The 22,769-nt window shown below is 42.7% G+C and overlaps 1 protein-coding gene across 1 annotated transcript in view; it reads left to right on the forward strand.

The window, feature by feature from the left end:
* LOC102234020 (CUGBP Elav-like family member 1) overlaps positions 1-22,769 on the forward strand; it is an 86,403-nt gene that overhangs the window by 32,588 nt on the left and 31,046 nt on the right. The gene's annotated exons all lie outside the window — the stretch shown is intronic.

Consider the following 22,769-nt stretch of genomic DNA (forward strand, 5'->3'; position numbering starts at 1 on the left):
AGTTGACACTGTTGATGAAGTTGTCATAACAAAATAACTTTGTTATGACAACTTGATATTAACCAAGAATTCATGATCTGTCGTAAATAGATCATAACAGGCATTAATTAACAAACTTTAAAAAATTATGTAATTGTGTATTATTAGTTTACCCTGTCATTTGTTGTTCGTCTTAACTGTGATAGTAATGAGACCATTCTAATCGTCTCCTTAATATTCTCCCTTATACACTGGAACAGAATGGACTTTAAAAAAATTGCGTAATGTGTGGATATGATATTTGCTGTCAATCTTGACTTTCTTCATGTAAATGATTCTATAATATTCCAGCAAGATGTCTACAAAGCATTAATGAATTTTGCATTTGAAACATTACATTATTCAAGGCTGTTTTAAGTTGGACTGCTCCCCATAAGACTGTGGGGAGCAGTGCCACATGGGATGCTCTCCACCACACAGCAATAAAAGCTCCTCAGGACTGAGTTCCGAAGTCCAGCTCTCCGCAGCTTCCTGAGGAAGTAGAGAAGCTGGTGAGCCTTCCTGAGGTGTTGGTACTCCAGATGAGGTCACTGAATATATGCACACCCAGATACCTGGAGCTGGAGACCACCTCCACAGCTGCTCCTTCAACATACAAGGGCTGATGAGGATACTTGTCCCTTCTGAAATCTACCACCATCTTCTTGGTCTTCTTCACATTGATGTAGAGGTTGTTTTCTCTGCATCAGGTGTTCCACCTCCTCTCTGCATATGGACTCATCACTGTTCATGATGTGTCCCACTACTGCTGTCATTAGCAAACTTCACTATAAGACAGCTGAGGTGCCTTGCCGAGCAGTCATATGTCAGCAGGGTGAAGAGGAGGAGGCTCAGCACGCAGCCCTGCGGCGAGCCAGTGCTGAGGGTGATGGAGGAGGAGACGGTGTTGAGGATCCTGACACTCTGAGGTCTGTTGTTTCAGAAAGTTCAGAATGCAGTTCCCCAGTGTGGAACTCAGTCCAAGAGAGAAGAGCTTCTGCACCAGGGTCTGTGGGATGATGGTGTGGAAGATCAAGGAGAAATCCGGAAAGAGAAGACGGATGTAAGAGTTCCTGCTCTCTAAGTGGGTGAAGGCGGTGTGGACCAACGATGAGATGGCATCAGTAGTGGAGCTGTTTTTCCTATAAACATACTGATGGGGGTCCAAAGTGACTTCGATGGAGTCCTTGATGTGATTCATGACCAGCCTCTGGAAGCAAACAAAGATTATCGATGTTAAGGCTATAAGCCGATAGTCATTCAGACTGTGGAGCATTTGGGGACAGGGACAATAGTGGTAATCTTTTAGCAGGTGGGCACAGATGACAGTGGCAGTGAGGTGTTGAAGATGTCTGCCAACACCTCAGACAGCTGAAGTGCACAGTCCCTCAGAACTCGCCCTGGGATGTTGTCGGGGCCTGCAGCCTTACGGGGGTTGATTTCCCAGAGGCACTTCTTCACATCTGCTGTGGTCACACAGAGAGGCGTGCCACCAGGTGGTAATATTAGTCTGTTACTGAGGGATGTGTTAGGATCCTCAAAACAGGCGTAGAGCTTATTGAGTGCATCTATCAGTGAGGGATCCCTTGGGCATTGTGTACTCCTGATGTTGTAGTTAGTAATGCTCTTCCACATGCGCCGGGGGTTGTTGGTGGTGTAGTGACCTTGAATTTATCAGCAATAGGCCCCTCAGTGTTATATGTTTGGCAGGCGCAATGAAGTATCATTTAATTAATAACTCGCTAAACACTAAACAGATTTTCACTTCTGACGTCTGTATCTTAACAGCTGTAGGACAAATTCGAACAGATACAACGTCTATGAAAAAGAGAAAATGGTGGCTTTGATCCAAAATGCCCAACTTCCAACTTATCCTGTTGGCTTTGGACCATAGCTCCAAGAGACTTTTTGTAAGTCCTAACAAGATACACATGTTGTTGTTGCGCAACACCCCCCCCCCTCCTTTCTGTCTCTACTCTCTCACTCTCGTACTTCCTCTTCTGAGAGGGGAGATGTGCTACCAGCTCTCCATCTAACGGGTTAATTGAGTTTCCTAAATCTGCCGGGATTTACCCTGTCCAGAACTGAAGTAAACTCTGTTTAAGCTGGTTTCGAGAAACGATTCACCTGATTTTTAACGGCCTACATCCAGGTGTCTCACCCTTCTTCCCTCTGTGAATTAGCCAGACTGAGCAGCCTACAGCCAACTAGTTTCACAGAGCACACCTGTTAACGGTCGCTCGTTCTCTATTTTACAACTTGCATTTGTTATTGAACCAGGTAGGTTTTAGTGACTCGGGCGAGTCCCAAGGATGACGTTTTAAATATGGGCTACCAGCAACCTATAAAACATTTTCCACTTCTTCCTCTCCAGAATCAAACATCACAGCTATTTTACAACCATCAAAGAACTTTAAGGTGACTCATTAACTGAATGTCCACAACATCTTTTAGATTTTCTTTATGCTAAATATTTTATTAGTAAGGCATTTTTGCAAGGGTCAGTACAGCTTAATTCAGTAGCAGAAATAATCAAATAAGTAAAATCAATCATCTAGTCTATCTTTCCCTACTGCTGATACTAAGAACTAAAAAAAAGAGAACCTTTGAGAGAGACGGACGGAGTTTGGTGTTTCGAACCCCAGACCTGGCCTGATGATGAAGAAGGTGTTGCAGCAGGAGGAAGACGCCGATCGATGAAGGCCAGGATCTCCGCAGGTCTGATGATGAAGAAGGTGTTGCAGCAGGAGGAAGACGCCGATCGATGAAGGCCAGGATCTCCGCAGGTCTGATGATGAAGAAGGTGTTGCAGCAGGAGGAAGACGCCGATCGATGAAGGCCAGGATCTCCGCAGGTCTGATGATGAAGAAGGTGTTGCAGCAGGAGGAAGACGCCGATCGATGAAGGCCAGGATCTCCGCAGGTCTGATGATGAAGAAGGTGTTGCAGCAGGAGGAAGACGTTGATCAGCGAAGGCAGGAATCTCTGTAGGTCTGATGAGCCTCCTCTCCGCATGGATGGTGAGGTCACACAGGACTTGGTGCTGGCAGGAAGGAAGGCACCAGTTCTTCTTCTTTGTCTTTGCCTTTGTCTTCATCTTTGTCTTTGGGGTCTGAACCCAGCCGATGAGAGAAGTGCAATTTGAAGCCACAGGTTGTGGGGCTGACGGGTTGGTCCCCATGGCCGGACAGTCTTCGGCTCCGTGGCCCCGGCTCTTCTTCAGCTGCAGAGTTCTTTGTCCATCTCGATCTTGGCTCGAAGCTGCCCGGAGGATCCAACGAAAGGTTCCTCTTTTGCACCCACCTTATATAGGGTTTATCCACCCTTTTGGTGCGTTTTCATTGGCTGTCTGCTTAGACAGATGACCTCACATCCATCACTGTCCTTCAGACATTATGTCCTGATGTCTGTGCTAATGTCTCAGGGTTGCTCAACCTCCTATGTCCATTGCCTGCACAACCTTTTACCTAAATAAGGCGTTGATCATCTCTGCTCTCCTGTTAGTTCCCCTTTTTCCCTTCCTTTCACCTTTCACCTACCATCTACCTCCAACATATCAGTGATGTTTAATTGCAGTTACACCATTTCAAGTTCAATGTCAAAATCACATTTATATCACTTTTATTTTCTTTAGCTTCTCTGATTTTAGCATTCATTTATAATTTTATAACCATAACTTATATCACATTTATTTTCTTCAGCTTCTCTGATTTATCATTCATTTATGATTTTATAACCATAACTTATTAATTATCCTTATTATAATCCTAATGTGAGTTATTACAGATGTTTTTCTGAAAAGAAACCAAAAGAATAATACATGATTCTAATTATTTACTACTAAAGTTACAGTTACTTGTTTTCCTTGTAACTGTTCCCACAAATATAAGTGTAAGTATTATTACAAGTAAACCAATATTAATATAAGTATTTTACTTTGAATCTTATCAAATTACCAAAATGTTTAGATTTAATTCTTTAAACTTTCATGCTTTAAAATAAGAAATAGTCTCATCTATTTTTATGAATCTGCAGGCTGGAAACTTCCTCTTTTTCCAGGAAACCTGCTTTTCCTGTTTCATGACTCTCTCTGTCTGACTATGATTTCTTATGATTAGATAGAAAAAAGTAGGATTAAAGCAAAGTTTGCATGAGACAAAAACAACACACACAACCAGATTTATTTTATTGACACTTAAGTCTACTGTTGGGCCTTGATGTCACTTGAGTGATTCATTTTAAAGATAACTTTATTTATTATTACTGTTAAACTTAAATCTCCAGCATGGGGAAGTGGGATGAGCTCGGATTTTCTTGACACCCCCTCCACGAGGTCAGACCTTTCACATGCTGGGAGTCCATCACCCTCCTGCAGTTCGCCGTCCTCATCCCCTGGAAAGAGAAGATGTTCGTCTGGGATGTGAAGATGCAGATTCTTCATCCTCAGTTGTCACAGAGGGCTCAGTGTAGTCATCAAAACTCCACTTCTCTTGACACCCCCTCCTTGGAGTTTTGATTTCCCCCATGAGGTGATGAATGTCGAAGAAAACTTGGATCGCTCTGATTCTTCTACAGGAACCTTCGCTGGATGAACTGTCGGTTCTTCAGGATGTGGAATGGTTCTTTAGGGAAGGGAAGATGGGCTGAGACAGAAGGCCTCAAACAAAAAAAAAATTCTGGCTGTTCAGCAGAGCAAAGCAAAAAGCATAAGCATCATGACGCTTTATCCGTAATCATGATCCTTTTCCATTTTAATCCATCAGGTTGTGACAGGAGTTCTTCTTTAGCATAATCCAATTTCTTCACGGCCCTCCCAGTCCAAAGCCTTGAAGTTGTTCTTTGAACGGCAACCTTCCCGTAATAGTGGCCAGTCTACTGTAGGATGGCATGGTGCTTGATTCTCTGGCCATCTTCTCGTAATGTTCTGGTTCGCTGTAGCTAAGAACTGGCTTGAGCACTGCTTCCTCATGGACCCCTTTCTTCATCAGTAGTACTGTGTTGAAGTTCAGTACTTACTTTACAAAATCTTGGGCGTTGAATCTCAGCTTGATCCCCGTAGCTGCAGGCCGATCTTGAGCTTTAATCCAAACTCTCTGCCCTGCTTTCAGTGACACTTCGAGCTGCAACTTCCCTTTTTCTTCTCTGAGCAAAAAGGAGAAGTGTCTTCGCCTCCCTGCTTTCTGTGACGTGAACGGAGTTCCTCTGCAGGGGAAGACCTGCTCTTCTAGCAGTTGTCACTGTGTCCATCAGCACCAAGAGGTACTTCTCACCTCTCTTTCCTGTTGTCCCCATTGGCTCTGCTACATCCATGCAGACTGAACCCCATGGGACTGTGCTCTTGATGAACAAACCTTCCATCCGCTGCCCTGGGTGCCCTGCGTATCGACCACATACCTCAAAGTCACACAGCTGCATCGGATGGGCTGAAGGGACATCCAGCAGTCCTGCTTGCTCAGTTCTTCACGGGGGAGTAGCACGCCTGCATATTCGAGGGCCTTATGCACGCACCGTACTACCTGGTCCCCGTGCTACTCTAGGACCACCTGTCCTTAGGTGTTCTGTCCCACCTCGACACCGGCAGAGACAACCTTTCTTAGTGGCACGAAAGGTCGTCATCTTTGCCCCTCCATAGGGCTTCTTCTCAGGTGTGCGCCTTGTCGCTGCACCTCAAGTTTCGGGCGGAGCCTCAGTTCTGCTTTCTTCTTCCATAAGTTGTGATGAGCTACTTGTTTCCCTCTCGCACTCTCAAGCTGCTTCTCTCGGGTCTGGCACTCTTGATTTTCCTTTTCACCAGCTCCAGCAATCCTTCCAGTACTGCCGTTACTTCTCCGGCTTGAGCACTACCGGGAGCTTTTCCTTTCTGACGGCATCTCTCTTTGCCATCTTGCTTCAGAATAAATCCCCAGTATGCCGACTGGTCGGACCCCTTTCTGGATCCATCGGTGTAGATTGCCCCTTCCAGTTGTCCTGGCTTCTCAGATGTCGCTTGCGGTCGTTTCTTACTGGTGGGTTGTGCTGGCTCAATTTCAAGCTCCGGGTCCAGCAGGATGTCTTTAACCATGTCTGCGTCTGTGTGATGATGTCAGCTGCTGGTGTTTGTTCCTCTGTTGCCGGATGTCTTCTCGATGGCTGCAGTGGAGGACGCGGTGTGCTTCCTCATCCATCGTCAGCTGATGATACTTTTCTCTGTTTCTTGTGCATGCTTGCTGGCTGGTCTTTTCTTTTCTTGTCAGCATTACATCACGAACCACTCCAGCAAGACTGAGCCAACTTTCCTTTGTCAGGGGTTGATGTTTCAGTTCCTCATTCTTGGAACCAACGTCCCCCCTTGCTTCAGGTCTGAGTCACAGTAGCTGTGTAGAAAGTTGATGCAGTTCTGTTGAGGTCTCCTCCTTTTCCAAACGATCTGGGCGGCCGGCTTCCTCCGGTTTCTTCCCCAGATTTTCCTCCTCGAAGTGATCATCCATCACTCCGTCTCTCTGTCGGTTCGAGTTGTCTATCCCCCAAAGCCTCTCTTTGCGCTTCGAGCAGGGATGGGTCTAGACTATGTTGGCTACTAGCTTCACTGTCTGGATCCGGTCATTTATCCTCAGTAGAAGCTTTCCCTCACCTGTATGCCATACAGTTACTGCAAGGGTTGTGACTGACGGCCTTATCAGTCACCATTAACTCTATTCCCTAAGAGTTAACAAACCAAGTGAGCTATTCAGATCCTCACATCTGTTTTTACTGACTTGGCATAGGGCCCTCCTACTCTGTTAGTCTGGGCCCCACGTTGGGCGCCACTTGTTGTTGCGCAACACCCCCCCCCCTCCTTTCTGTCTCTACTCTCTCACTCTCGTACTTCCTCTTCTGAGAGGGGAGATGTGCTACCAGCTCTCCATCTAACGGGTTAATTGAGTTTCCTAAATCTGCCGGGATTTACCCTGTCCAGAACTGAAGTAAACTCTGTTTAAGCTGGTTTCGAGAAACGATTCACCTGATTTTTAACGGCCTACATCCAGGTGTCTCACCCTTCTTCCCTCTGTGAATTAGCCAGACTGAGCAGCCTACAGCCAACTAGTTTCACAGAGCACACCTGTTAACGGTCGCTCGTTCTCTATTTTACAACTTGCATTTGTTATTGAACCAGGTAGGTTTTAGTGACTCGGGCGAGTCCCAAGGATGACGTTTTAAATATGGGCTACCAGCAACCTATAAAACATTTTCCACTTCTTCCTCTCCAGAATCAAACATCACAGCTATTTTACAACCATCAAAGAACTTTAAGGTGACTCATTAACTGAATGTCCACAACATCTTTTAGATTTTCTTTATGCTAAATATTTTATTAGTAAGGCATTTTTGCAAGGGTCAGTACAGCTTAATTCAGTAGCAGAAATAATCAAATAAGTAAAATCAATCATCTAGTCTATCTTTCCCTACTGCTGATACTAAGAACTAAAAAAAAGAGAACCTTTGAGAGAGACGGACGGAGTTTGGTGTTTCGAACCCCAGACCTGGCCTGATGATGAAGAAGGTGTTGCAGCAGGAGGAAGACGCCGATCGATGAAGGCCAGGATCTCCGCAGGTCTGATGATGAAGAAGGTGTTGCAGCAGGAGGAAGACGCCGATCGATGAAGGCCAGGATCTCCGCAGGTCTGATGATGAAGAAGGTGTTGCAGCAGGAGGAAGACGCCGATCGATGAAGGCCAGGATCTCCGCAGGTCTGATGATGAAGAAGGTGTTGCAGCAGGAGGAAGACGTTGATCAGCGAAGGCAGGAATCTCTGTAGGTCTGATGAGCCTCCTCTCCGCATGGATGGTGAGGTCACACAGGACTTGGTGCTGGCAGGAAGGAAGGCACCAGTTCTTCTTTTTTGTCTTTGCCTTTGTCTTCATCTTTGTCTTTGGGGTCTGAACCCAGCCGATGAGAGAAGTGCGATTTGAAGCCACAGGTTGTGGGGCTGACGGGTTGGTCCCCATGGCCGGACAGTCTTCGGCTCCGTGGCCCCGGCTCTTCTTCAGCTGCAGAGTTCTTTGTCCATCTCGATCTTGGCTCGAAGCTGCCCGGAGGATCCAACGAAAGGTTCCTCTTTTGCACCCACCTTATATAGGGTTTATCCACCCTTTTGGTGCGTTTTCATTGGCTGTCTGCTTAGACAGATGACCTCACATCCATCACTGTCCTTCAGACATTATGTCCTGATGTCTGTGCTAATGTCTCAGGGTTGCTCAACCTCCTATGTCCATTGCCTGCACAACCTTTTACCTAAATAAGGCGTTGATCATCTCTGCTCTCCTGTTAGTTCCCCTTTTTCCCTTCCTTTCACCTTTCACCTACCATCTACCTCCAACATATCAGTGATGTTTAATTGCAGTTACACCATTTCAAGTTCAATGTCAAAATCACATTTATATCACTTTTATTTTCTTTAGCTTCTCTGATTTATCATTCATTTATGATTTTATAACCATAACTTATTAATTATCCTTATTATAATCCTAATGTGAGTTATTACAGATGTTTTTCTGAAAAGAAACCAAAAGAATAATACATGATTCTAATTATTTACTACTAAAGTTACAGTTACTTGTTTTCCTTGTAACTGTTCCCACAAATATAAGTGTAAGTATTATTACAAGTAAACCAATATTAATATAAGTATTTTACTTTGAATCTTATCAAATTACCAAAATGTTTAGATTTAATTCTTTAAACTTTCATGCTTTAAAATAAGAAATAGTCTCATCTATTTTTATGAATCTGCAGGCTGGAAACTTCCTCTTTTTCCAGGAAACCTGCTTTTCCTGTTTCATGACTCTCTCTGTCTGACTATGATTTCTTATGATTAGATAGAAAAAAGTAGGATTAAAGCAAAGTTTGCATGAGACAAAAACAACACACACAACCAGATTTATTTTATTGACACTTAAGTCTACTGTTGGGCCTTGATGTCACTTGAGTGATTCATTTTAAAGATAACTTTATTTATTATTACTGTTAAACTTAAATCTCCAGCATGGGGAAGTGGGATGAGCTCGGATTTTCTTGACAATGTGTACCAAGTTTTGTAATTCTGGGTTAAAGGATAGCTTAGGGCTGAGCTTTTAAAAACTTCTAGGGGGTGCTGCAGAGACCTTAGGCCACACCCACTAAAGATTGTTGTGGATTCCTGTCGGGGTGTGATAAGGATCCATCCTAGTGAGTTTGGTGCAGCTTGGCTCGAAACTGTGGAATTTAGAGCCAAACGTATGGCAAGGGTGTTACAAGTCACTTTGCCACGCCGCCACGCTCACCTGCTTTAACGAAATCCGTTGGTGTTGGACACCCAGTGACACCAACATGTCTTCTGTCTCTGGACACAGTTTCATGTTGATTAGGTCAGAAGGCTCAGATAGAGCCCATTCACAGTAAATCATGACACTTCTTGTTCTCAGGGGGCGTGGCTTAAGTGATGTCATCATTTGACCACTTGTAGGGCACCCAATGATGTTCAAACACTGAACGTTTGGTGCTTCTGTGAGTTTTTGTGTAGGAGATATAAGTTTCATGTTTCATGGTGAGTACGCAAACGTTTACCCCTGGCAATGCCCCTTCAGCATGCAGGAAAGCTCACCATTTTGATAACTTTGAATCAGCTATACCTTATGAACAATCTGAACAAGTTTGTCATCTTCCCTCCCCTTTGCTCTGTGCTATGCTGTAGCTAGCGCAGCCTGTTGTGAATGCTCAGTCTAGTTAGCGTAGCTACCAACGACAGCAGATAAACATTTTCTCTGTAATGATAAGTTGTTTTTCCACTATTAGCACATTTAGCAGTAAGTGAATCAGGTTGATTGACAGTGCTAAGAGCGTCCTACTGGTTCTGATTGGTTGTTTTGGTCGGAATGTTGCATTCTTTAGCCAGTAATAGTAGCTCAGGGAGCAGGTGGAGGAGATTGATTGTTTTCACAGATTATCTGTTTTATAACAAACTGGCATGACATGGTGACAGCTTTAACAAGTATGGAGAAAACATGTTTTTATTAAAGTTCTATACTGCAGCTTGAATAAAATGCAACTACAGTACATAGCATTTTTTGAGAAGTCTGGACTCAAAAAATGTCCAGACAGGAGTCATGCTTGTCTTCTCACAAGCATGACTGTTGCTTGTCGGGAGAGGCATTTCAGTAATCTAAAACTAATAGAAAAAATTTAAGCCACCTACTTGCATACTGTATTTGGACTGTTGCATGTAAAATTCATGAGCAGTAAATATTGCTGCTCATGAATTTTGATCAGCAAAATTCATGAGCAGCTGCGGGGGGGGGGGGGGGGGGGGGGGGGCAAATTAATTTTTTGTCATGGGGCCTAGGTTTGTCATAGGTTTTGTTCCTGGCAGTGACCCAGAGCATGTACTGTACAAAATGGCAAAGAAGAATAAAACACAGTGATAACTAAAAAGTGTTCTTCATTAACTATTATAGTAAACCAAACATGTAATTGGTGCATACTGTCTTAACACTACAAATATATAAAATATGTCATGCTCATATACTTAAAATACATTCTAAATATATTTTAAATGTAATTCAATCACAAAAATAGTACACTTAAGATAAGTATATCTTATCTTAAGTGTACTCGGGCATATTTATATTACATAAAAAGCCTTATATTTAAAGGATTCAAAGTATAATTTTAGTTGTTCCAAAAAAGCATGTTATAGTACACTTAGTACACTTTAAATTGCGATTTTCTACAATTTAATTACTATTAAAATTAGTATTAACATACTTAATGGGAGCAACTTCCAGGTCATTACCAAGACGGCAGTTTAACTTTAGTGCTAATCAATGGTTTTATAAAAACAACCCAAAAACAAAATTATATCTAACTTCAAGTGAGATTTTACCAAAGATGGAGTCTAGGGTCATCTCACGATGGAGGAAAATGACTGGTGCAGCGATCATTAATGAGGAAGAACAATAAATCAACTGAAGCTGCTCCCCGGTCCATGAGGCCAAGGAGGGGGAAATGGAGGAGGCTAGCTTGAATAGCATACTTGCAGACCTTAGAGATTTCAGACGAGACAACAAGCAGCAGCTTCTGGAGATCCAACAAGACCAGCGTCAAACAAATGATAGGTTGGATGAAGCAGAGGGTCGAATCAAAGAAATAGAAACAGACATGCAGACGGCGTCATCCCTAATTAAACAACTTCTTCAGCGCCAGGACGTCATGGAGGCTAAGCTCATTGATCAGGAGGGCTGCACACGGCGAGATAACATAAGGATTTATGGCATTCCCAAAAAGGCTGAATGTAACAACATCAAGGGCTTCATAAAAAAACTGCTTCAGGACTGTTTCTATCTCCCGCAAGATGCTGAACTCAAAATTGAGAGTCCACAGAGCGCTGGCCCCCATAGCCACCAATGAGCAATCAAAGCCTCACTCGATCATTGTAAAGTTTGCCAGTTACAAAACTAAGGAGGAAGTTATTTGCAGAGCCTGGCAGAAAAAACAATTACAGTACAATAACGAGTGCTTCTACGTCGATCACGATTATCCACCAGTTATTCTCAAGAAACATGCAGAGTACAATCAAGTAAAGAAGATACTGAAGGAGAAAAGAAAAAACGATTTCCATACCCCCTACCCAGCAAGGCTATGTGTGTTCTACGGAGAGGAGACCCGCATGTACCGAACTGCAGCGGAGGTGACATGGCATCACGGGGATTCCCAATCATGTTCATCCATCCCTCGGTCAACCCGATCCAGCAGGAGCTACAACAGCTTTCATCTTGGCAGGTGGCTGTGTACCGGGTATAGAAGAATGGACCTTACCAAGCTCCGCCCACAACTGACCCACGTGTGTCAGGATCTGTGTTTTTGTTCTTTGTTTATTTTGAGTTTCTGTGTTTCTGAGTCTCCATGTTGTCCTGTCTCCCCTTGATTGTTTCCCAGGTGTGTCTGGTTCCTTGATTACCCCCAGTGTATTTAACCCCACCTGTGCTCTTTGTTCCTCGTCGGGTCCTTGTCTAAGCAGTCATCTGTAGTTGTCTTTCTTTTCCCCTTCGCCCGTGTGCCCATTCTGTCCTTTGTTTACCCGGTGCTACCGGTGTCGAGCCCTGGCTTTTGCTCGGCCATGCTGCCCAATGTCTGGATCTATTGGACTGTGTTTATTCTGAATATCTGCCATTAAAATCATATTATTTTCACCTCATCTTGGGTCTCCTGCATTCGCCTCACCACCTCCACTATACCGTTCATGACAGAAGGACTCGACCACCAGGAGGATTTACGGTGAGGTTACTCCAACTATGGCCCAGGTGGACCTTGAGGCTTGGCTCCAGCAGCAGATGGAGTTGGCACAAAGGGATCTCTACAAGGATGTGGAGATCCTGCCATTTCCACTGCTGCTGGAGAAATGGGGTCTATCATCGGACTATGACTTGGCGAAGTCTCAAAAACACACCCCGACAGCCAACTCCAATGCCTCTCCGTCACTTCCATTCACCAGTTTTCAGATAAATACTGAAGAAGATTTCACGTACCTCTTCAATCAGTTTCAAAGAGACTTGTTCATGTTGGAATTAGTTTTGGAACTTTATGACGAGTTCGTCCAAAGTAAACATTCCAGCCCCGCTCCTGCGCCTCCGGAGTCGCCGCCGCCCACAGCTCCGTCTACTCCAGGACCAGCACCTCCAGAGCCCGCAGCAGCGGTTTTTCCGCCCCTCACCACCGCTGCAGCCGCCGCTCCAGAGACTGCTGCAGCACCCTACCTTCAGCTCCAGTCCCAACTCCTGCTTCTCCGCCCATCGCCATTGCTGCTGACTCTGCACCACCCGCAGCTGCTGTCTCCACACCTCCAGCCGCAGCTGAGTCTGTGCATCCGGCCCCGGTTAATGGGCTCTCTACTCCTTCAGAGCTTCCTAGTTCCTCCGAGCTTCCTAGCGTCCCCTCTGAGCTTCCTAGCATCCAAACTGAGCTTCCTAGCATCCCCTCTGAGTCCCCTAGTGCTTCCCCCGAGCTCCCTAGTGTTCCTTTTTCGCCCCCTAGTATTTCTTTGACGCCCTCTAGTGGTCCCTCGTTGCTTCTTAGTGGTCCCTGTGTTCCATCCGAATGTCCCCCTAGTGCTCCTCCCGAGACCCCGCCTCTTAGAGCTCCTCCCGAATCTCAGCCTCCTTGTGCCTCTCCTGAGACTCCTTGCTGCCACCTCTGGGCGGTTCCCAAGACTCTTCGTCGCCGTCCTCAGCGCCGTGGACGTCCTTCGGACCATCCCCGTGTTTTCCGCCTTCGGCGCCACGGACGCCCGCCGGACCTCCCTCGTGGATTCCGCCTCATCTGGATGGGTTGTTTTTTGTTGTATTTTTTGGACTCCTGGCCCTTCCTGTGCCTCCACCCACTCTGTTGGATTGTTTTTTGTTGTTTAAGACTCTGGCCCCCCATCCAGCGCCCCTCCTCCCACCCTTGTGTTTTTGTTCGGACTTGTTTTTGGGCATCTGGTAGCCGCCGTTGAGGGTTGGGGGGGTAATATCAGGATCTGTGTTTTTGTTCTCTGTTTATTTTGAGTTTCTGAGTCTCCATGTTGTCCTGTCTCCCCTTGATTGTTTCCCAGGTGCGACTCGTTCCTTGATTACCCCCATTATATCTTGAAATCTATCAGATAGAAAGATTAACATTTCTAATTCATTTTCAACTGAGTAAATTCATTATCTTGTGCTCCAAATGGGTGTTCTATGTCAAGCAAGCACAATATGCAAGAATACTAGATTGTTGAGAATTAAAAAAGAAAGGGTTCATTCTTCAGGAAGTGTCTATTTACTATATAATTTACCCAGTTATATACATAAAAGTAATGCCTTTCCAAAATAATGCCCCCTTGTTCCATCTTTTTGTTTCATTTTTGTAAATAGAAATGTAACGAGAAGAAATTTTGTATCTGATCACAGACTGGAATTGTACTTTTGTAATCTTCTCAATACCTCAAAAATAAAGAATAATAAAAAAAACCATTTCAAATATACTGATGATTAGTCTGGCTTCAGGTATGCTAAAACTTAGTACTGCTTAGTATATTTATTTTTCACCTGGGATGTTTCAGCATATTTAAATATTCTTGGTGGGGAGAATAGAATAGATCAAGTTTAGTGAGGAAGAGAAATTTTGGTTTTAAAATGTCCATGTTGTGTTCTGAATCAATGTGACAAACATTTCATTTTCTCTTTGACAAGCTTCAAGGGGAACCTTTTAGTAAGTCTCTGATTTTCAGATACGTTTTTCAGATACGTATGGTGAGTATTTTACAAGGCACACTCATAATTTTTTTATATATTTATTTAGTAATATTTACATAAATATACAAAATAAGCTGAGCTGAGCACCTTATAGTGCGGAAAATATGGTACATATTCATATGCAATTGTACTGTATATACATGATGTCTATGTGGGTTATTTTTTATGTTTTCCAGTCCAGGAGTTCTAGCTTAAGAGTGATTTAGCAGCTGAAATTTATCCGTGCTGTGCAGTGAATCTGTCTCTCCTTAGACATTCGCCACTTCTTCCTCATATCGTTGTCTTTAGGAAACCTTCAAAACAAAACACAAGATTTGGGAGGTATCTTACTTTTTGATAGAGTGAAAAAATACATATAGATAATAGTCTTTCCACCTGTGTGAACTTTGCTGGTGAATTTTATAACATATAATATTATAATACTATATTTGCTATAATATATATAATATTATTTTATTTGTGATGTAGACTCTTGTGTAAGATTATCTAAATCAATGTTAGGTTGGTATTAAAACTTTTGAAGATTTACAAAATCTCTGTTAGCCTTCATGGAGGGGGATGAACTATGGTGTAAGTTGATAGTAACATACTGCATAGGTATTTCTCAGCGCCTTGTTCTCGTACCGATTGAAGATCAAGTTGAGAGTGACCAGCGTCCCTGTGGAAGTGCGACCTTTCAATGCATCACCATAAAGATAAAGTGGGAGGCGCCTACCTGGTAGAAGTGCCATTTGCCCATCTTTTTAGATTTTTCTGGCTCTGCATGCATGTGACCACAGCAACGCATCCTTGTATACTCCATCAAGTGAGCTTAATTACTGTTGCTGTCACGGTGTTCTGAATTTTCCGAACTCACATGCAAAACACTCTCAGGAGATCAGATAGAAGATTTATTTACAGAAAAGAGATTTGTTTAATGAAGGAGTTTGCAGGAGAATCTGGTCTGGGATTGAGGGGGCCGTGTCGGTCAGCGATTTGCAGGGGTAGGGTAGCCTGCCTGGGAGGGGTGATAGGTCATTGTGGGCAAGAACTGTTGAATCCAGGGCTGGACCATTATCTCGGAACTAGGTGGCAGCTTGATAGCTGGTTAATTTGTGTCCCTCACTGGTAGGGCAAAGGAGGATGGAGCGTGTTCGAATACGGCACCCTCGAATGGCGCTTGGGGAACCCGAACTGCAGACGAGTACACAGCGGCTGGGTAGATCTGGTCACCACGAAGGCGAAAACACTCTGGCGTCGATCAAATCAATGGGAACCCCCTCCTCTTATGCTCCCGATGATGAGAAGACTCTGCCAGCCAAACTCCTGAATGCCACCTAGAGGAACTAGAAAGGATGCAAAAGCAGCAGATCGTGACAAATGTGTTCACAATGTTGCCACTAGGTGGTGTGACTAAAGAGTTGTATAGAGATGTGTGTAGAGAAGATGAGAATAAAGGAGATGAAACGAGCATGATGGCTGGTGTGCTTTACAGTTACGTTCAGTGCTATTGAGTTGATAGTTCTTCTGCCACCTCACAACACAACAAATTGGCAACGAGTGGTTCTCACTGCATGATACTATGGCTGCTGTGACTCCTTTTTCTATGCCGTTTCTTCAATGTCCTTGTGAACCTGCTTTGCCCTTCGACACGTGGTTGAAGATCTTCCAAAACTATCTTCAAGTGGTTGCTACTAGCTCTAATGAATGGTCAGATTCTCAGAAGTGGGCTCTCCCTCTACACTGCCTGGAGAACCGAAGGACAGAGACACTTTATACTCTACTAGATCAAGATCAGACATTGGATGAAGCAATTAGCGCTTTGAAAGCACATGTTTGCTCTGAAAGGTAACGTTGTGTCTGAGCACCGCACCTTTAAAAAACACACTCAAAAGCCTTGTGAATCTGTGCTCCAATATGTCGCTGCTCTAAGAGACCTTACTGCTACTTGTGAAGTTTGTTGGATGAAATGCTTCGTGAGCTAGTGGGAAACGAAGCAAATCATTGCATCAGACAATGTCTACTTCTTGAGCTAGAGTTGACTTTACAGAAAGCTACAACACAGATCGAAGCTGCTGGGGAACAGTCTAGACTAATTGTTGAAGAAAACTCAGCGTCAGTACAATCTGTGTCTGCCAGCTCAACGTTTTCCAGCCGGAGATGTAAATCCGCGCCTCCGAAGCGTGCACCCGCATCAACTGCCTCATGACTTCCTGATTCTGCACCTCCTGTTTCAGCTCGACCCATCTGCAGCCAAACCTGTTTCCGATGTGGATCACACAAGCACCTAAACAACGACACTTCATGTCCTGCTGCATCAGTTAAAAGGGATAACTCTAATAAAATCGAACACTTCGCCAGAGTATGTTGTTCAGCTCAAACAGTTTCTGTGCATGAAATTGACCTGCCTTAAGTTCAGGCAGGTCAATTTACTTACATGAACATCCAGCACCTGATAAGATCAGCTGCACTGTAAAAATTGAGACTAAGTGTGCTACAGTGCCTGTTGAACTAACTGTTGATTCAGACTTTTCTGTGTCAATTCTGCCCAAAGCTTTCTATGAGAAACACTTCAGAGGAGTAAAGCTACAACCTCCAAAAGTGAAATTAGTGACATACACGTGTCCCTTTAATAGGTTGCTTACCTGCGAATGTGCTTAAGAATGAAAGGACAAGCAAAACTTCCTTCTTCATTGTGGAAACTGGCACTGCTTTGTTTGGCATGAATCTCATCAATGGTTTGCAACTTTGTTTTCAAGAATCTTCTGTTCAACCTGCTGCTTCTAAGGACTGTTCTATCATGACAACTACACCACTCCTACTGCAATATTCCTCTCCTCCTGTACCAACTACTGTTTTTGGATGTGCAAAAGGTTTTGTGTATAAAGTAAAAGTGTCAGAGACTGTTCAACCAGTTTGTCAAAAACTACGCCAATTACCCATGTCTGTCAGAAGTGCTGTGACTGCTGAAATTCAGCATCTTCTGCAGGCTAGTGTGATTGAGAAAATTGATGCATCACCTTGGGTCTCCCCCACTGTTGTTCTCTAAAAGAAATCAAGAAAAATTTGCATGTGTATGAATCAGCGAGAGCCCACCAAACCTGTGATAATGGACAGTTTTCCTCTCCCACACATTGAAGAACTACTTAGCTTGCTAAAAGGAGCAAGTGTGTTTCCTACCATAGACCTGGAGAGTGCTTATTTCCAGCCACCTTTGCATGAGGTCAGTCATGACCTCACTGCATTCATCACACATGAAGGATTGTTCAGGTTCTGTTGTGTGCCCTATGGCCTCGCTTCTGCTCCTTCCGCTTTTCAGAAAATGTTAGCCACAGTTCTGAAAGGACTGCCAAATGTAGCAAACTACCTTGATGATGTCAACATTTGGGGCTGCAGTCAAACGGAGCATGATGATGCACTGAGAGCTGTGCTGCAACGTTTAAAGGACCATGGACTGCTCCTAAATACATCCAAGTGTCATTTTAACAGATCAAATCTGCATTTTGTTGGACACACAGTGACAGCTGAAGGAATTCAGCCTGATGCGGATCAGATCTCTGCTGTTCTTCATGCTTCAGCACCTACAGATACAAGTGAACTGCGTTCATTCCTGGGACTCCTCTCCTGGTATAACAAATTTATATCCAACTTTGCTACAGTTATAAAACCATTATGTGCCTGCATGCGCTAATACGCTGTGTTTAACTGGTCTGAAGAAGCACAGTGTAGTTTTCAAAAAGTAAAACAACTGCTAGTGGGAAGTCCTTCTCTCTTTTTTTTTATCCTGACCTTCCTCCTACTGTGTCTACTGATGCTTTTGAGACAGCTACATGCTGTCTCAAATTTAACCAAATGGCACAGAACCTACTGTTGCATTTGCTTCCAGAACTTTGAGTCCTGCTGAATGCAAATATTCTACAATGGAGAAAGAGGCTCTGGGATGTGTTTGGTCTATTGAAAAATGGAGAACTTATCTGTGGGGCTTCAGATTTACTCTCCGCACAGACCACCAAGCTCTAATGACTCTCCTGACTTCGAAAGGTTCCGACCAAGCTGGTATGTGTATTGCACGCTGGGCTGCACGGCTGCTGTCTTTCACCTATGATGTTGCTCATTTGCCAGGTTCACAGAATAACACTGCTTACTGCCTCTCCCACCTGCAGTAGCCTGCTTCACCTGATGATGCTCTGAATGTGGAACCTGAGTTCATTGCAATGCTGTCTGCTGATCAGCTGCCTGCTATTTCTCCTGGGGATTTTGCTGCTGCTTCTGCTTCCTGCCCTGAACTCTGTGCACTGCGTAAACAGATTGCTGAAGGATGGCCTTCCTTTTCTACTTCCTTGACTCCCATGCTGCATCCATATCACAAACTCCGAAACAAACTGACTGTGCAAGGTGAATACGTTTTTCAACACTTCCAACTCATTGCTTCAGGCTCACTCCGTCATGACCTGGTTGTTCTCGCTCATGAGGGACATCAAGGGATGGTGAGGACTTAAAACCACCTCTGTGTAGTCTACTGGTGGCCAGGTATGGATGGCAATTTGTGCCAATTTTCAGATAAAGCTGCTGATTCTGTCGCTGCACCACTACAGCCAGTAAAATTTCCATCTGCACCCTAGGAAAACAGGGACCTTGATGTGGTTGGTCGATTTGAAACTGCTACTTCTGATTGTTGTTTTGCCATCACACTGATCAACTATCATAGTAAATGGCCAGAAGTTGCCTTTACACCCTCTGCTACCACTAAAAGTATTGTTACATTCCTGACCTCAGTCTTCAGTAGACTAGGAAATCTGTGTGCAGTTGTGACAGACAACGGACCTCAGGAGTCTCAAGAGTTCACTGTATTCCTAAAAGAGAGAAATGTGCAACACATTCACACTGCTGAAAATTGAGAGATTGAATGCTTCCACTGTGTCCTCAGATCTGCTATACAATTGGCTGTCCTCCAGAATCGGTCTTAGAAAGCTGCAGTTACAGATTTCCTCATGGTTTACCATGCTACTCCTCATGCTACAACTGGCATCTCCCCTTTTGAACTGTTGCATAGATTTAGATACAAACACGTCTACATGTGCTGCCTCCTCCACCTTCTGATTCTGATACACCTTCACTCCACCACAGAGTTTTGACTAAACAGGAGAAAATGAAGTCCTACACAGACTCAGTCAGGAACTTTTCATTTTGGGTGGAAATAAATGTATCAATCAATCACTTTATTTTGGTAAATTGTCCACATTAAACACAAGAAACAAAAGAAAAAATAAAATAACCAAAAGAAAAACACAACAATAAACAAACCCAGAGTTTACCAAAAAAGGAATAGGCCGAAGCAAAGCTTATTCTTACTTACCCTGTTTTTAACCTTACAGCCTTACAACCTACCAGGATATCTTCACAGTACATATATAAATCTACATAACAGCGTAAGATTTTATCATTTTACATTTTAAAGCTCTTTTAAAGTTCACCAAGAAAGGATTCAATTCATTCCACTGTTTCACACCAATAACTGAAACACATCTAGACTTTATCTGGCTTTTCTCTGTTACACATTCAAATATAAACAAACCTCGCAAATTATATTTATTCTCTCTTAACTTAAATAATTTATGAATACCAGAAGGAAGACTTTTATTCAATGCTTTATACATTATTTCCAGTATTTTTATATAAACAATATCTTTAAATTTTAATATATTACTTTGAATAAAGAGTATCCACGGTATCCCACCTTGTTAATAAGCCTTTTAGCTTTTTTTCTGCAACTTAACTAATATATCAATGGTTGTTTTACTTGCATTTCCCCAGATTTCTGAGCAATAAGACAAATAATCCATGACCAAAGAGGAATATATAATATGCAAGCCTTAACATTTATTAAATCTTTTATTTTAAACAATATTCCAATAGTTTTTGCAACTTTATTTCTAATATATCCTATGTGAGGCTTCCAACTAAGTTTATTATCTATAATAATCCCTAAAAATTGTATTGTTCAATTTGGTTAACATTTTATTTTGTTCTGGGTAACATTTAAATATTGCATTTGGCCTTAAAATTTATAGAGTCCTCATGAAGGATTTTTTTTTTCTTTTGCATTACCTCGCAAAACTTTTGCGTTCACTTGCAGTAATGTACTGATCAGTTCATGCGGCATAATTGAATATTGTAACATTAAAGTAAAATCAGCCAGAACCCAAAACAAGTGGACGGTTCACCAAACATTTTATTACCAAAAATGTTGTAGTAAAGGGGCTCCACAGGGTGTGGTCACACTGGTAGGACAGGAATGGGGGATTCACGGGGGTTGAGAATCCAGCCTGGGGAGGGTAGGGTGAATGGACAGTGGGAGACCTTGGGACTCGGGGGACAAACAGACTACTGTACAGGGACAAAATCCACCAACCAGAGGCTGAGTCGTTGAATCGATCCAGGGTCATGCACGGGAGGGTCTCAGGCAATGAAATTCAATAATCAGAAGACTGGAGGCAGGGTCAGAGACAGGCAGGGTTCAGCAACAGGAGGTCAGAACTCTTCCTACAGCAGAAGGATTAGGCAAAAATCTGTGGTCAAAAAACAGGCAGGATCAGAAACCCAGAAAACTCTTTTGAACATGAAACGAGGCTTGAAAGCTGTGACTGGGGCAACAGACGGTCTCGCACCGAGCTGGTGACGAGCAGCTGTTTAAATAGGGACTAGTACAGTGCAGGTGAAGGTAATGAGTAATCAGCACAGTCAAGGTAGAGCTGAAGGGCTGAAATCATGACAATTGTAAGCCTTTCTTATGGTATCCATCGCACTTTCTGCTGTTATATAAGATTTTTGTGAGGTTTTTCCATGCATGTTAATATCTCGTGTTATATATTTTTCTTAGGATAGAAATGCACCTCAAACCTATGGATATAAACAGAAACTTTCTGTAAGAAGGAAAGAAATAAAAAAATACATCCAAACTACTTGGACTACTTCTGACTTATTATCATGGGGTAATAAGTCATCTGACATTTTTGATTGTGTCTTGTTGGCAATCTGAATGGTTTAAAGGGCCGTTTTTATGTGCAGTTCCATCAACCTTATAAAGACAGAAGTAAACATCTAGTGAATAAGTTGATTTTCAATCAGTTTTTTGCAAGAAAGAGTTAATAAGAAAAACATTTTCACTGAGGCTTTTTAAATGTGTATATATTTGAAATTTTGAATTGACATTTGTGACTGTATACAAAATAGACCAGCAAATATTGCAGTAAGCATTTTGCGAGGGAACGCAAAATTTATTGCGGTAATACAAAAGTATTGCAAGGTAACGCCAAAGAAAAATTTTCCCCATGTCTCCTAAGGGGCTCTGTAAAAATGAGCATTTAACTAAGAGAAAGATACCAAATTAACTGTTTGGATTTTCTACTATTTTGTATAAATTAAAGTAAGAACAATAACTTAAAGTCTCTCTTTTGAACCATGATTAAAATGGTTAATACATTATATTGGGTTAATAATGTACTTATTTTTAGTATAGTTTTGTCTTGTTAAAACATTTACATACAAATTAAATATACTCACAATGGAATTATACTTTTTACCTATAAGTTAATCCTTTGTTACCTCACTTTTATTCTAAATTAAATATACTAATATTGTCATGATGAAATACTTACCCTTTTTTGTAACAAAGCATTTAAATTAACTTACCTTTGTTTTCTGTTTGAAGGTTTTTCACCTGTATCACCTCTTAACCTAGTCAAATAAAAAAAGTACTCAGTGAAATCGGAAGTACAGTCCTGGTCCCTCTAGTGTGGACACCTCACGGCCACTGAAACACTTGACAATAATCAGTGTCCATTGTATTTGACTTGGTTCCTTCAAATAAAACCAGATTTTGGAAATGGCTTATCTTCCAGCTGCCAAAATATTTTGATCTTTCACCTGCATATGTATATCCAAATTACCAATTTATAACACCTGATATGTCTTAAGGATTCCAATCAAATAAGTCACAAATGCACAAGAGATTTTTATCCCATCAGCTATATTTTTACATAACTACAAATTTTTTTTATGAAGATTGAGAATTTTAGGACCTCTAGTGTATTTTCTACCAAACAGTTTATTTTGGAGGTAGGTGCCTTAGATTCTCTTATATGCCAGGTTCCAAGAATGGAAAGTCTGATGCTCTTTCCAGACTGTTATCTCCTGACACTGAGAAACATATATTCTTATCCTTTATATATTGTTGATATATCGTTAATGAGGTTTTGGAAGCCCAAGACTCCAACCCTGATTCTGGTCCTTGGTCTTAAGTAGTTTTAGACTTTTTTACTCCAAATTATTCACCACCATCCTAACCATGACCAATTGTTTCTCTCAGGCCTGTTCCTCAACCCACTTTGGAAACTCCACTCAACTCTTCAAACCACTCAGCTTCCTATTAAACATGTTTTTCCTCATTTTCTGGAGTCAGAATCAGATCCACATTGCAGCTACAAAGCCTCATCTCCATGCCCACTCACGG

This window comes from Xiphophorus maculatus, chromosome 4, assembly GCF_002775205.1.
Source record: "Xiphophorus maculatus strain JP 163 A chromosome 4, X_maculatus-5.0-male, whole genome shotgun sequence".
Taxonomy (NCBI): domain Eukaryota; kingdom Metazoa; phylum Chordata; class Actinopteri; order Cyprinodontiformes; family Poeciliidae; genus Xiphophorus; species Xiphophorus maculatus.